Raw genomic sequence first — 14,317 nt, forward strand, 5'->3', positions numbered from 1 at the left:
CACCGCCCCCTGGCCCGGGACAGTCCGGAGTCCGCTGCCGCCCGGGCCTGGCTCCGCGCAACTCTCCGCAGCCCTGCACCCCCGTCCCTGCACCCCCGCACCCCGACACTCCCCGCTGCACCCCCGTCCCTGCACCCCCCCCGTACTCCGACACTCCCCGCTGCACCCCCGTCCCTGCACCCCCCCCGTACTCCGACACTCCCCGCTGCACCCCCGTCCCTGCACCCCCGCACCCCGACACTCCCCGCTGCACCCCGTCCCTGCACCCCCCCCTGTCCCTGCACCCCCCCGTCCCTGCACCCCCCGCACCCCGACACTCCCCGCTGCACCCCGTCCCTGCACCCCCCCGTCCCTGCACCCCCCGCACCCCCCCGCACCCCCCGCACCCCGACACTCCCCGCTGCACCCCCGTCCCTGCACCCCCCGCACCCCGACACTCCCCGCTGCACCCCGTCCCTGCACCCCCCCGTCCCTGCACCCCCCGCACCCCGACACCCCCCGCACTCCGACACTCCCCGCTGCACCCCCGTCCCTGCACCCCCCGCACCCCGACACTCCCCGCTGCACCCCCGTCCCTGCACCCCCCGTACTCCGACACTCCCCGCTGCACCCCCGTCCCTGCACCCCCGCACCCCGACACTCCCCGCTGCACCCCCGTCCCTGCACCCCCCGCACCCCGACACTCCCCGCTGCACCCCGTCCCTGCACCCCCCGCACCCCGACACTCCCCGCTGCACCCCCGTCCCTGCACCCCCCGCACCCCGACACTCCCCGCTGCACCCCCGTCCCTGCACCCCCGTACTCCGACACTCCCCCCTGCACCCCGATACTCCCGGCTACACCACTCCCCTGCACCTCCCCGTACCCCGACACTCCCCACTGCACCCCGTCCCTGCACCCTCCCGCACTTTGACACTCCCCACTGCACCCCCCGTCCCTGCACACCTCCCGCAACCCAACCTCCCAACTGCACCCCCATCCCTGCACCCTCCCGTACCCCGACACTCCCCACTGCACCACTCCCCTGCACCCTCCCGCACCCTGACACTCCCCGATGCACCACTCCCCTGCACTCCCCTCCTGCACCCCGACACTCCCCACTGCAACCCCATCCCTACACCCCTCCCGCACCCCGACACTTCCCACTACACCGCTCCCCTATACCCCAACACTCCCCACTAAACCCCTGTCCCTACACCCCAACACTTCCCACTGCACTGCTCACCGACACCCTCTACTGCACCCCTACTGCACCCCAACACTCCCTACTGCACCCCCCGCTCCCCTCACACCCTTGTACTCCCACTCACCCCATCACCCTCCACTGCACCCTCTTCCCCCACACACCTGTACCCCACTGCACCCCTCCCACACCCCAATACTGTCTACTGCACCCCACCTGCTCCCCCACATGCCTGTACCCCAACACCCCCCACTTCACCCTGCCCCACTGTATCCCTCCCCATCCTTCTGCCATACCCCAACACTCCCCATTGCATCCCTTCCCCCGCATCCCAACACTCTCTCTGCACCCCTCCCAGTCCTCCCCCCGCATCCCACGCTCCTCCCTGCATCCCACCACGTCCTCCCCCGCACTCCATCCCCCACACTGCGTCCCTCCCCGTCCTTCCCCTGCACCCACCCCATCCCTCCTCCCCGTCCTTCCTCCCCCCCTCCCTGCATCCCTCCCCAGTCCCATCCTGTCACTATATCCCTACCCCTCCCGTCTTGCCCCCTCACCCCTGCTCTCCCACCCATGTTCTCCATCTCTCAGAGCTGCCACCCTCCGTCCCCTGGGATTCCCAGCTCTGCACCCCATTCACTTCCATGCACTGCTGCACTCCCACTGTGTCCCTGTACACCCGTGCCCCCCACAGCATCTATAGCCTTCGGCCTCCCCCTGCACCCCATGTACACCTACCTCCTCCTCCCGCCTTGCACTGCCCCCCACCTCCACCCCACTCTGGTCCTTATCCTCTTCCCCTCCCCCATCCGTTCCCCCCCAGCCCATCCTCCTCCGCTCTGGGCTGGGGGATTTAGGCAGCCCCTGGAAGGGTGCAGTTCTCTGGGCACCATCTGGGGAGGCAGAGCAGAACCCCCCTCTCCCCAGTGCCAGGCAGCCAGCGTCCGGCCCCATCGCTCTGGGGTCCAACCCTCACGCCGGGCCCGGCAGCGCTGCAGCAGGAGGTGAGGAGCTGCAGGCCCCAGACCTGTGGCAGGCCAGCCCCAGGCTATGGGGGGCAGGGCCCAGCCAGGACCACTCAGTGGAGTGAGGCTGCTGCCAATGGGGTGTCGGGACCTCTAAGGCCCTTGAGCATTTGGTCTCCACCAGGCAGGGGCTCTGGTGAGGCAGGGTGTGCCAGCCCCACACTGTGTGGTAACTCCAGGGCTGTGCCTGTTCCAGGAGCCCCCTCCCCTTTTGGGGTCAACCTGTCGCCCTCAGCTCGGGGAACCCACCGTGGCCATGGCCACCCGCTGACCAGGCATCTCTGTTCCCCACAGCAGCTTCCCAGCCACTTCCCCCTCCCCGCTGGGGCTTCTCTGGCCCCAGGTCTCCCCACGCTCAGCTGGGTCCTGCCTCGGCAGGGCAGAGCCCTGCCAGCCTGCCCCCCCCCCCCCCAGCCTTCAGAGAAGTTCTGCCGGAGCCCGGGTGACTCACTGCGGGGATGGGTGGGGCCCCTCTTCCGTCCCAGGTGTCTGGTTACAGGCAGGGAGCCTCCTAAGCGGAACCGCCTTCCCTTGGTGTCGCAAGCCGGCCGGGCTCTCTGCATTTCCACCCACGCCTGCCCTGGCAGCCGGAGCCCGTTGGCACAGGAGCTGGGGCTGGGCCCTGGCGCAGAGTGATGCAGTCACTCCCCGGCCGGATGGCCAAACCCATCATACCCAGGCGAACCTTGCCCCCCCCCCCCCCCATCCTTCCTGGGTCCACACAGCCGGCCGGGCGAACGGCTCCCCATCTGGGACACGGGTTGTACCGCACACGGCCTGCCAGGAGGGCTCTCCGGCCCAGAGTCTCTGCCCCCGGCGTGGCTCCCCATTGCCCACCACCTTCTGCTCCCGCTGCAGCCAGGTGAGGCCAACGGGTCAGGTATGTGCTGGTGCCTGGAGCCCGTCAGAAGCCCCTGTGCCCCCAAGCCACCCCCAATTCATCCACCCTCTGGCCTTTGCCTTCCTACAGATATGACACCTCGGGGCTCGGAGGTCCCTTGGGGGAGGTCTGCTCACGTCAGCCACTCCCCCCACTGTGGGTTCACCCAAGACCTCTTCTGGCTTCCCTTCCAGGGCCAGTCCCCAATGGGCCACGTCTCCCTGGGCCGACTGCCCTCAGCTCCTCCGCCGCCCGCCCGGCTCTGTACAGAACCGTGCACTTGCTGCCCTCAAGGCACATGGTGAGCGCCTGGGGTCGGAGCTCACAGACTTGTTCCAACCCCCCTCACTCCCATTCAAAGTCTCCAGTGCAATGACCCCAGTACCTGGACCTTTCAGTCTCCCAGCAGGGCAGTGGCTTCCATGCAGATCGCACCCTGAGTCTTTTGCTCACTCCAGCACCTCTTCCTTTAAGCCTCAGAGCCTGTTGAGCTGTTCAGAGCCTGTAGTATCGACTCTGTCCACCCAGCTGTCCGCCTCTATGGCCTTGGGACTGACTAAGGGGGTGGGACAGCAGAGCCAAGCCACAAGGTTGACTCGGTTCAAATCATAGGCCTCCCTCCCTTAATCTGGGGTAACAATGTGCTATCTAGGTTCCCCGTGGAAGTGGTATCCAGGGTCTTTCCCCACTTACCCTCCGTAGGTCCTCATAGCCCTGCATGAAGAGAGATTAAAAAGACAGGGACTTCTCAGCTTAGAAAAGGGAGATATGATAGAGGTCTATAAAATCATGACTGGTGTGGAGAAAGTGAGTAAGGAAAAGTTACGTACCTGTTCCCATAACATAAGAACTATGGGTCACCAAATGAAATTAATAGGTTGCAGCTTTAAAACAAACAAAAGGAAGTACTGCTTCATGCACTGCATAGTCAACCTGTGGAACTCCTTGCCAGAGGATGTTGTGAAGACCAGGACTTGAACAGAGTTCCAAAAAGAGCTAGAGCAGCGCTACTCAACTTTAGAAGTCCCAGGGCCCACAATGATACTCGCAGCACATGCCGAGGGCTGCAACTTAAGTGTGGTTGCATGTACATGCAAATAGCTTCTTTCACATTGACGGGCATGAATACAAAGAATAAGGCAAGACTACACAACACGCAGGCCCCATTTACGTCAGGTCTGCAGGTATTAATAACATGCAGTAGTCACCCGATTTCCATCCGTGTGACAGCACTTTTAAGGAGCAATGACAGCCCAAGAATGTAACTACTAAAACACATAGCAACAGAAGACCATTATATTGACTTGCCATTGTGGAGCATTGTGGAGCCCATGTTCGAAGGATCCCACCCGTGGGCCGTGTGTTGAGCCCTGCGTAAACCCAAACTAAGGGGAGCCAAGAGAGAGGCCATGCCGTGTTCCCATGCATCCATAACACAAGCCCATGGCCCTGCAAACCAACGGGCCGCGGGCCGCATGCAGCCCATGGGCTCTGTGTTGAGTAGCCCTGAGCTAGATACTTTCAAGGAGGTTGGGTCCATCAATGGCTCTTAGCCAGGTTGGGCAGGAACGGTGTGTCTAGTCTCTGTTTGTCAGAGGCGCTGTTTCTCCTGTTCCGCTCTCTCCCTCCCATGGCCTGCAAACCTCTGATATTCTAGCCCAGGCCTGGGCAAAATATGGCCGATGGGTCAGATCCTGCTTGCCCCACACACCACTCAGAAAAGCAGCTGTGTGGTCGTTTCTCTTTCAAAACTGTGATCCTGGAGGGGGTGGGGGGAAGGCTTCAGGCACTGCCTCCACCCCCAGCACAATCCCATTGGCTGGTTTCTGGCCAGAAACCGGCCAATGGGAGCTGCCTGTTTGAATAACAGGCAGCACACAAAGCCTCATGCCCCCTCCCCTCCGGCTCAGTTATTCACACAAGCCCATGGCCCTGCAGCTTGTGTAGGCAAGCTGGCTGGCTGGTTGGACTGCTGGCTGGTAAGTCTCCTGTCCTGAGCCTGCCGTTGGCACCCAAGCCCCTCCCTTCCCCCCACTCAACCCTTGCCCTTCCACTCAACATACACATATCCTCTGCCCCCCTCCTGCACCCATACCCCCTCCCAGATCTGGCACCCCAATCCCTTGCCCCAGATCACAATCCCCCCCTACCCTAAGTCACAAGCCAAACTCCTGCACTCCAGTCCCCTCCTCTAGGTCACAAACCAAACCCCAGCACCCCAGTCCCCTGCCCTAGGTCACAGCTGCATCCTTCACCTAAACCTCCCTCCCAGACCCCCCACTTCCCCCTGCACCCTAGTCCCTTATCCCAAGCTCCCTTCTGCACCCAACCTCCATCCCAGACCCCGCACCTCTTCCATTAATATCATGGATGAGTGCAGCCCTCAACCACTTTCCAAAATCTTGGAGCAGCCCCCCGACAAATGTTATTGCCCGTCCCTGTTCTAGCCCCTCCGCAGTCAGCTCCAATGCCCAGCACTTCCAATCTGTGGATGGAGCCAGGCCGTGATGACCCCATATGGGATGGGGAGTGAGGGCGCCTGTGGCAGCCTTCGCTGCTCTCTCTGGCTCTGCCCCGCTGCAGCCTTGGTCATTCTCGGACTCTCCTGGAACCCACCTGGGTCTGGAAACTGCATCATGGACCAACCATCCTTCTCCAGCCGTGCAACCAGCTGCACCTTGTTGAGCTTCCCAACACTCTCTCCCTGCGTGGGGTCGGGACGTCCTTAAGGAGCTGGTTCTGTGCCCTTTTCTTGCTGTCTCCTTTGCCTACCTTTGTATGGCCGCAAGTCACGCACTGCACAATACTTCTCAAGGATTCAGCATCCCACTGCTGCCACCACCTGTCACAGACCCATAGGATCAGTGCCAAGACTCCAGCTTTGGAACGCTCTCTGAGAGGATCCCTTCAGTGTCACAGCCCTGCGGTTTCCCCACTTTCTTAGGCTGGCCTCCTGGACCTGCAGCCCCCCCAAGGGAGGCCTGTTCACTCGTGGGGGACACTGTAGCCCTTGGGCAGCCTCCGCAGGGGCGCTCAGCCAGAGCTGGTACCCAGATGGGTTTATTAGTTAATGGGAACAGCACAGGGCATCTGTTACAGCCTGGACCATCCTGGCCACCCCCACCAACCTCTCCATGTCCCCATACAGGTGTGTGCCCAGACTACTCCCTACCGCCCACACTAACTTCCACCTGCCCCCATCCCAGTCTTTTGACCTCCAGCAGAGCAGACAAGACTTGGTGTCCTGCTCAGAGGGGCCATTCATGGAGGTTGCTTGCTAGGTATCAAAATCTCAGCGACTGGGCTTGCCCGTCTTCTCAAACACTCCACTGATATGGGGTGTAAGTAGGGTTGCCAAATGTCCGATATTCTACTGGACAGTCCAGTTATGGGCCCTCTGACCAGTAAAAAATCCACAAAATACCAGACATGTGCAATGTCCGGTATTTCCTGGATTTCTGGCTGGGCGCCGGACGGAAGCCTGGCGGGGGCTGGGAGGCGGGGCACGATCGGCGCTGGGAGCCCTGGCTACGTCTAACGCCTTGGGGAGGAGGAGAAGCCCAGTCCCTGCTCCTGAGCACGTGGTGGAGCCGCAGCCGGACTCACTCGCACTTCTCCGGACCATGCACGGGACTGATAGCGCCTCGGGATCTGCACGTGCCCAGGTCAGTCCTCCCCCCCACACTTCCCCTGACCCTTCCCAACCAGCTCCACTGCCTCCGACCCCCTCCGGCCACCCCTGCTTCCTGCCGGCCGGTTCTCCTCCCGATCTCCCCTGGCCAGCCACGCTTCCCCTGACCCCTCCACAATCTCCCCGGGCCACCCCCCACCCGCCAGCCCTGTCCCCTGGCCCCCCCCCCCCATCTCCTCCGGCCAGCCATGCTGCCCCCGACCCCTCCACCATCTCCCCGGGCCACCCCCACCTGCCAGCCCTGTCCCCCGGCCCTCCCCATCTCCGGCCAGCCACACTGCCCCCAACCCCCGCCTGCCAGCTCCGCCCCCCCATCTCCCGCGGCCAGCCAGTCTCCCCCCCCCCCCAATCAAGAGTGTCCGGTATTTTTTCTAAACCTACCTGGTAACCCTAGGTGTAAGGTCTAGACAGCCAGGAATGATTCACTCAAGTCTCTGAGCCTCTGCAGAGAGCACACGGTCCTTTCCCCACTAGGTAGCACTGCCGTATATACCGAAACTGAGGCACTCATATAGGGGAAACTGAGGCACACACAGGCTTCATAAAAATATTATAGACATTCCTCCTTAGTCATACCCCGCCCATAGCCAGGGCAGGACGCCACCCTCTGGGACACCCCAGGAATTACACCCTGGGGGGTCAAGAGCAAGGCCATGCCGTGTTCCCATGCATCCTTTCCCCTGATAGCCTGCACTTCCTCCTACCCTCCCTTGGGCCCTCAGTCATTTAGCGGCTGCTCTAGTGCCCTCCCCCCACGTTTAGACAGTGTTCAGCCCAGTCAGATGGATGGAGTGATTGATTCTCTCCTCACATACCAGGCCCTGCAATCTAAGGGTGCGTCTACACGGCACTGTTATTGCGAGAACAATGCGAGCGTCGACGCTGCCATTCCGGTATTTTGGAAACGTGGGACAGCTCATCCCGACTTCTGTAAACCTCATTCCATGAGGAGTAATGCCAATTCCGAAATAGGGCCTGTGGAGACGCTCCACTGCTGCTATTTCGGAATAGCCCCTCACCAGGGCCGTTCTAAGTTATCCCTCCCCACTGCCTCCTGGGGCTCTAAATTGAGATAGCACGTCTACATCAGGGGAGCCGGCCTCGGACTCATTTTGAGGCTTCCCTGCAGTGTAGACGTGCTATTTCGAAATAAGCTCTTTTGGAATAACTATTTCAGAACAGTTTATTTTGAAACAGCCGTGCAGTGTAGACATACCCTAAGTCAGACAGGTAGGCTAGTATGAATGGGGCCGGTGCCACTTTCTGCTATCCTCTGAGTGGATGGGCTGTGTGTCATGAGCCCTATACAGTTAGTCTGGAAAGGAGGGTCTCCTTTAGCTGAAGAGGCAGGGAGTGGGGGGTGTCAAAGTTCTATCCCTGCTGCTGCCTTTCACTGGCGAGTAGGTGGTGTTGCGACTTTCCTAGGAGCTCTGCCACCAGGGTGAAACGTGGGCTGCATGGAAGTCGCTGAGTTGAAATGGGAGCAGGATTTGTCCCGGGGCTCCAGCCCGGCCTGGGAGAGCGGCCCTCAGACCTGGCAACCCTGCTCTTCCGGCTGCTTCTTCCCCTGCAGAGGCGTGTCTAGGAGGAGGGCCCCGAGGCTGAGCTAGACCCACAGCGTCACGAGTGTGTCCTTACACACAGCCACATGGCGGTCCCACCAACCCCCACCTTGCAGCAGGGGACCGTGCAAAGCGCAGGCCAGCGCCTGCCAGGCAGCCCCAACGCACGGAGGAGCGAACTTCTGTCCAAGCCCAGGCCGCACTGACAGGCTGTGGTCCCGGCTGCTTCAGGGTACATAGCCACAGGACACAGGATCTCTCTTGTGTGAGCAGAAACCAGCCTGGATGAGCGAGGAGAGAGGCAGCAGGGAGCAACCAGCCTGCAGGACCCAGGTGTCCGGTGTGGTGGGATGCCCACACAGAGGTTGCCTGGTCCCAACCGGAGGGTGCTGTCCACATTTCACACCAGACAGTTCTCGCACAGCCTGGGGGTAGGATCAGGGGCCAACGGTAACACTCGTTGGGCTCCAAACACGGGCGGATCATTTCCGCTGCGAGAAGCCACCGGAGAAGCACAGCTGGGTAGGAGCGGGTTGCCAATCCACGAGCCCTGGTCTCCGCGCCCATTTTGCTGTTCCCAGCCAGGGGCCTGGAGGCTGTCCCAGCTTAGCCCCTTTTCAGCAGCCACCTGCCTGGGAGCAGGGACGTGACTCGAGCCTCAGGAGAAGAAATGCAGCCGCCTCCAGGGAGGAACGCAGCTCTAGTAGGGAGAACAGAGCCTGGTGGACACTTCTTGTGCTGTGAAGCCGCAGGTGTATTATAACCAGCTGCCCCGGCCCTGGCGCAGCCGCCCACCTGTTACACCAGCAGCCTGGACTTTGCATTGGAGTCGTCACTTGTCTGCCGACGCAAGCGATTCCTCGCCAGAGGCCTGCGCGCCGAGCTACATCGCAAAGCAAGACACGAGAGGAGAGCAGCAATCCACCACTGCAAACCACAGGCCCCTTTCCCTGGCCCCTCACCCACCCGCTCTGCCTGCCCCAGCTTGGACTCTGCCTTGTCCTCTAGCTACCAGCCCCCGTCCCGAGCATAAAGTCCCACGTTGCTGTTTTGCAGCCCGGCCCCGATCCCCGTGCTCAGTGGGGCCCCTGACCTGGGAGAAGACTCTGTGCTACCCTGGAGTGAAGGAGGCGCCCTGGGGGCTGGGCAGCAGCGAATTAAGGCCAAAATGTGCTGGCAGCGCGAGGGTGCCCCCCCCAGAGGAGGGGCAGCAAGATGGGGCCAGATCCGCACAAGCCCATTGCCTACAACACTGCTGCTTTGATGTGCACCGGCTGGAGAGCCGGCAGTGCAAACACTGATCCCCTCGCCTTGTCCCGGTGGGAGGGGACACACACCGCCCCATTGGCCAGAGGAGGAAACTGAGGCACAGCAAAATCCCATGGTCCCCTAGGAAATGAAGGGCCGAGGCGGGTCTAGAAGCTGAGCATTCCCGGCTCACAAGCCCCTAGGCCACATGTCCGCGTGCTGCTTCAGGGACAAGATGCTGCTGTGCACGGCGGAGGGGAGGGGGGGGGGGGGGGGGGGGGGGGGGGGGGGGGGGGGGGGGGGGGGGGGGGGGGGGGGGGGGCTGCCTCCTGGCTTCCAGCTGCTGAGTGGCAGGGCCAGACCCTCAACTCAGCACCCCGGCTCCTGCCCCGCTCCCAGCGTGGGGGTGGGGGGAGCTAGTGACCAGCCTCTGCAGGTGCCAGATCCTTAGAGCAAAACCTGGGTTTGGGTCCCAGCCCACGAGCTGGGACGGGGGAACCCGCTGGGGCTTGGCCTTCCCCTTCCAGCCAGTCGCTAGTGCATCGGTCTCCCTCTCTGCCCCACAGCTTCCTCAGTCCCGACCCCAAGCCCTGGGGCCCCACCCCCAGCCTGCCAGTGCCCCTCACTCCCAACCCACAGCCCCCTGCCACCCCAGCCCTGCCACTGCCCCTCACTCCCAACCCACAGCCCCCTGCCACCCCATCCCTGGGCCCCCACCCCCAGCCCTGCCAGTGCCCCTCACTCCCAACCCACAGCCCCCTGCCACCCCATCCCTGGGCCCCCACACCCGGCCTGCCAGTGCCCCTCACTCCCACTCACAGCCCCCTGCCACCCCATCCCTGGGCCCCCACACCCGGCCTGCCAGTGCCCCTCACTCCCACTCACAGCCCCCTGCCACCCCATCCCTGGGCCCCCACACCCAGCCTGCCAGTGCCCCTCACTCCCACTCACAGCCCCCTGCCACCCCATCCCTGGGCCCCCACACCCGGCCTGCCAGTGCCCCTCACTCCCACTCACAGCCCCCTGCTACCCCATCCCTGGGCCCCCACACCTGGCCTGCCAGTGCCCCTCACTCCCAACGCACAGCCCCCTGCCACCCCATCCCTGGGCCCCCACACCTGGCCTGCCAGTGCCCCTCACTCCCAACGCACAGCCCCCTGCCACCCCATCCCTGGGCCCCCACACCCGGCCCTGCCAGTGCCCCTCACTCCCAACGCACAGCCCCCTGCTACCCCATCCCTGGGCCCCCACCCCCAGCCCTGCCAGTGCCCCTCACTCCCAACCCACAGCCCCCTGCCACCCCATCCCTGGACCCCCACCCCCAGCCCTGCCACTGCCCCTCACTCCCAACCCACAGCCCCCTGCCACCCCATCCCTGGACCCCCACCCCCAGCCTGCCAGTGCCCCTCACTCCCAACCCACAGCCCCCTGCCACCGTATCCCTGGACCCCCACCCCCAGCCCTGCCACTGCCCCTCACTCCCAACCCACAGCCCCCTGCCACCCCATCCCTGGACCCCCACCCCCAGCCTGCCAGTGCCCCTCACTCCCAACCCACAGCCCCCTGCCACCCCATCCCTGGACCCCCACCCCCAGCCTGCCAGTGCCCCTCACTCCCAACCCACAGCCCCCTGCCACCCCATCCCTGGACCCCCACCCCCAGCCCTGCCACTGCCCCTCACTCCCAACCCACAGCCCCCTGCCACCCCATCCCTGGGCCCCCACCCCCGGCCCTGCCACTGCCCCTCACTCCCAACGCACAGCCCCCTGCTACCCCATCCCTGGGCCCCCACCCCCAGCCCTGCCAGTGCCCCTCACTCCCAACCCACAGCCCCCTGCCACCCCATCCCTGGACCCCCACCCCCAGCCCTGCCACTGCCCCTCACTCCCAACCCACAGCCCCCTGCCACCCCATCCCTGGACCCCCACCCCCAGCCTGCCAGTGCCCCTCACTCCCAACCCACAGCCCCCTGCCACCGTATCCCTGGACCCCCACCCCCAGCCCTGCCACTGCCCCTCACTCCCAACGCACAGCCCCCTGCTACCCCATCCCTGGGCCCCCACCCCCAGCCCTGCCAGTGCCCCTCACTCCCAACCCACAGCCCCCTGCCACCCCATCCCTGGGCCCCCACCCCCAGCCCTGCCACTGCCCCTCACTCCCAACCCACAGCCCCCTGCCACCCCATCCCTGGGCCCCCACCCCCGGCCCTGCCACTGCCCCTCACTCCCAACGCACAGCCCCCTGCTACCCCATCCCTGGGCCCCCACCCCCAGCCCTGCCAGTGCCCCTCACTCCCAACCCACAGCCCCCTGCCACCGTATCCCTGGGCCCCCACCCCCAGCCTGCCAGTGCCCCTCACTCCCAACCCACAGCCCCCCATAACATTCCCAGTGGGTCACACTTGTCCATCCTGGGGGAGTTTCCCCTGGGCTGGGCCAGAGGAGCCACGCTGATCTGATCTGGGCTGGGCTGGACGGGGTTGTTCCCCTTCCCTGTGCTAGGAGGGCCGCCGGCTGCAGCCATAGGGGCGCGAGCAGCGGTAGCAGGGGCCGGCCAGGCCGAGCCGTTGGCCTGCAGGTGGCAGCAGTGGCCTCTTGCCCGGGCCTGGCTCTGTGGTGCATGTGGACGTGGGCAGGGCCGGGCCGGGAGGGTCCGCAGCCTTTCCCTGCTCCTGCGGCCCGGAGGCCTTGGCAGCCTCCCAAGGCCTATTGTCACGGGAGGGCGTTTGCAGAAGCATTGTCCGCGCTCCATTGTCCTCCGCCCTGCTGCGGGTTCCCAGGCCTCCCCTGCCATCCGCTGGGCTCTGCTGCTCACACCAATTACCGGACAATGCGGCCCCCGACCGAACTGCGCTGCCTGCAGCTGGCCTGGCAGGGACCCGCCTTCCCCCCGAACCATGCCCAGCGGCTCTGGCCAGGCCAGGGAGCGCGGGGCCCCAGCCGGCGGCGGGAGGGCTGGGAGCCACGCAGGCAGCGTGGTCTCACTGCCGCAGCTGCCGAGAGCCTTGCCAATTAGGCTAATGAAGGGGCACCGGCACCGCGGGCAGGGCCGGCCCGTCAGAGGGGGCCATGGGGAAGCCATGGGTTTACTGGGGGGGGCACAGCTGTGGGCATGACTCGGAGAGGCCCAGGGAGAGCATGGCACCAGCGTACTTCTCTGGGCAGGGCACCGCTCTCCCATGCAGTGCCCAGCCAACCTGCCACAGCCCTGCTGCCCCGAGGGACCGTCTCTGGGGCTAGGCAGGGAGCTGCCGCGGTGGCACATTGCGCCAGGGGCACTGCAGAGGCATCCAGCAGGATCCCCGTCGAGACCCACCGAGCAGCACCAGCCAGGGTGGCAACTGGGCCACTGCTGATGTGGGCATGGCACTTCTGCCTGGCAGCTGGTTGCAATCAGCTGGTAGCCGGCAGCATGCTCCCTGCCGGTCCAGCCACATTGTGCAGGGGGAGGGAGGGAAGTGTGTGCATGCATTGTATGGAGTGTGTGTGTCGGTAAGAGTGCGTGTGTATGTTGTGTTGTGTGGAGTGTGTGTGTCAGTAAGAGTGCGTGTGTATGTTGTGTTGTGTGGAGTGTGTGTGTCGGTAAGAGTGTGTGTGTGTATGTTGTGTTGTGTGGAGTGTGTGTGTTGGTAAATGTGCGTGGGTGTGTTGTATGGAGTGTGTGTGTCTGTGAGAGTGTGTGTGTGTGTATTGTGTGGAATGTGTGCATCTGGAAGAGTAAGTGTGTTGTGTGTGGATTGTGTAGAGTGTGTGTGTCTGTAAGAGTGTGTGTGTGTGTTGTGTGGAGCCTGTGCGTCTGTAAGAGTGTGTGCTGTGTGTGTGTGTGCATCTCTAAGAGTGTATGTTGTGTTGTGTGTGGGTGTTGTGTGGAGTGGGTGCGTCTGTAAGAGTGCGTGTGTATGTTGTGTATGTGTTGTGTGGAGTATGTGTGTCTAAGTACGTGTGTGTGTTGTGTAGAGAGTGTGTTGTGTGGAGTGTGTGTGTCTAAGAGTTTGTGTGGAGTGTGGGTTGTGTGGAGTGTGTGTGTCTAAGTATGTGTGTGTGTTGTGTAGAGTGTGTGTTGTGTGGAGTGTGTGTAAGGGTGCGTGTGTGTGTTGTGTGGAGTGTGTGTGTCTGTAAGAGTTTGTGTGGAGTGTGTGTTGTGTGGAGTGTGTGTGTCTGTAAGGGTGCGTGTGTGCGTTGTGTGGAGTGTGTGTGTCTGTAAGGGTGCGTGTGCGTTGTGTGGAGTGTGTGTGTCTGTAAGGGTGCGTGTGTGTGTTGTGTGGAGTGTGTGTGTCTAAGAGTTTGTGTGGAGTGTGGGTTGTGTGGAGTGTGTGTGTCTAAGTATGTGTGTGTGTTGTGTAGAGTGTGTGTTGTGTGGAGTGTGTGTAAGGGTGCGTGTGTGTGTTGTGTGGAGTGTGTGTGTCTGTAAGAGTTTGTGTGGAGTGTGTGTTGTGTGGAGTGTGTGTGTCTGTAAGGGTGCGTGTGTGCGTTGTGTGGAGTGTGTGTGTCTGTAAGGGTGCGTGTGTGCGTTGTGTGGAGTGTGTGTGTCTGTAAGGGTGCGTGTGTGCGTTGTGTGGAGTGTGTGTGTCTGTAAGGGTGCGTGTGTGCGTTGTGTGGAGTGTGTGTGTCTGTAAGGGTGCGTGTGTGCGTTGTGTGGAGTGTGTGTGTCTGTAAGGGTGTGTGTGTGTGTGTGTGTAGTGCGTGTGTCTGTAAGGGTGCGTGTGTGTGTGTGTGCAGTGCGTGTGTC

This window comes from Pelodiscus sinensis, chromosome 10 (genome assembly GCF_052426305.1).
Source record: "Pelodiscus sinensis isolate ZL-2025 chromosome 10, ASM5242630v1, whole genome shotgun sequence".
Lineage (NCBI taxonomy): Eukaryota > Metazoa > Chordata > Testudines > Trionychidae > Pelodiscus > Pelodiscus sinensis.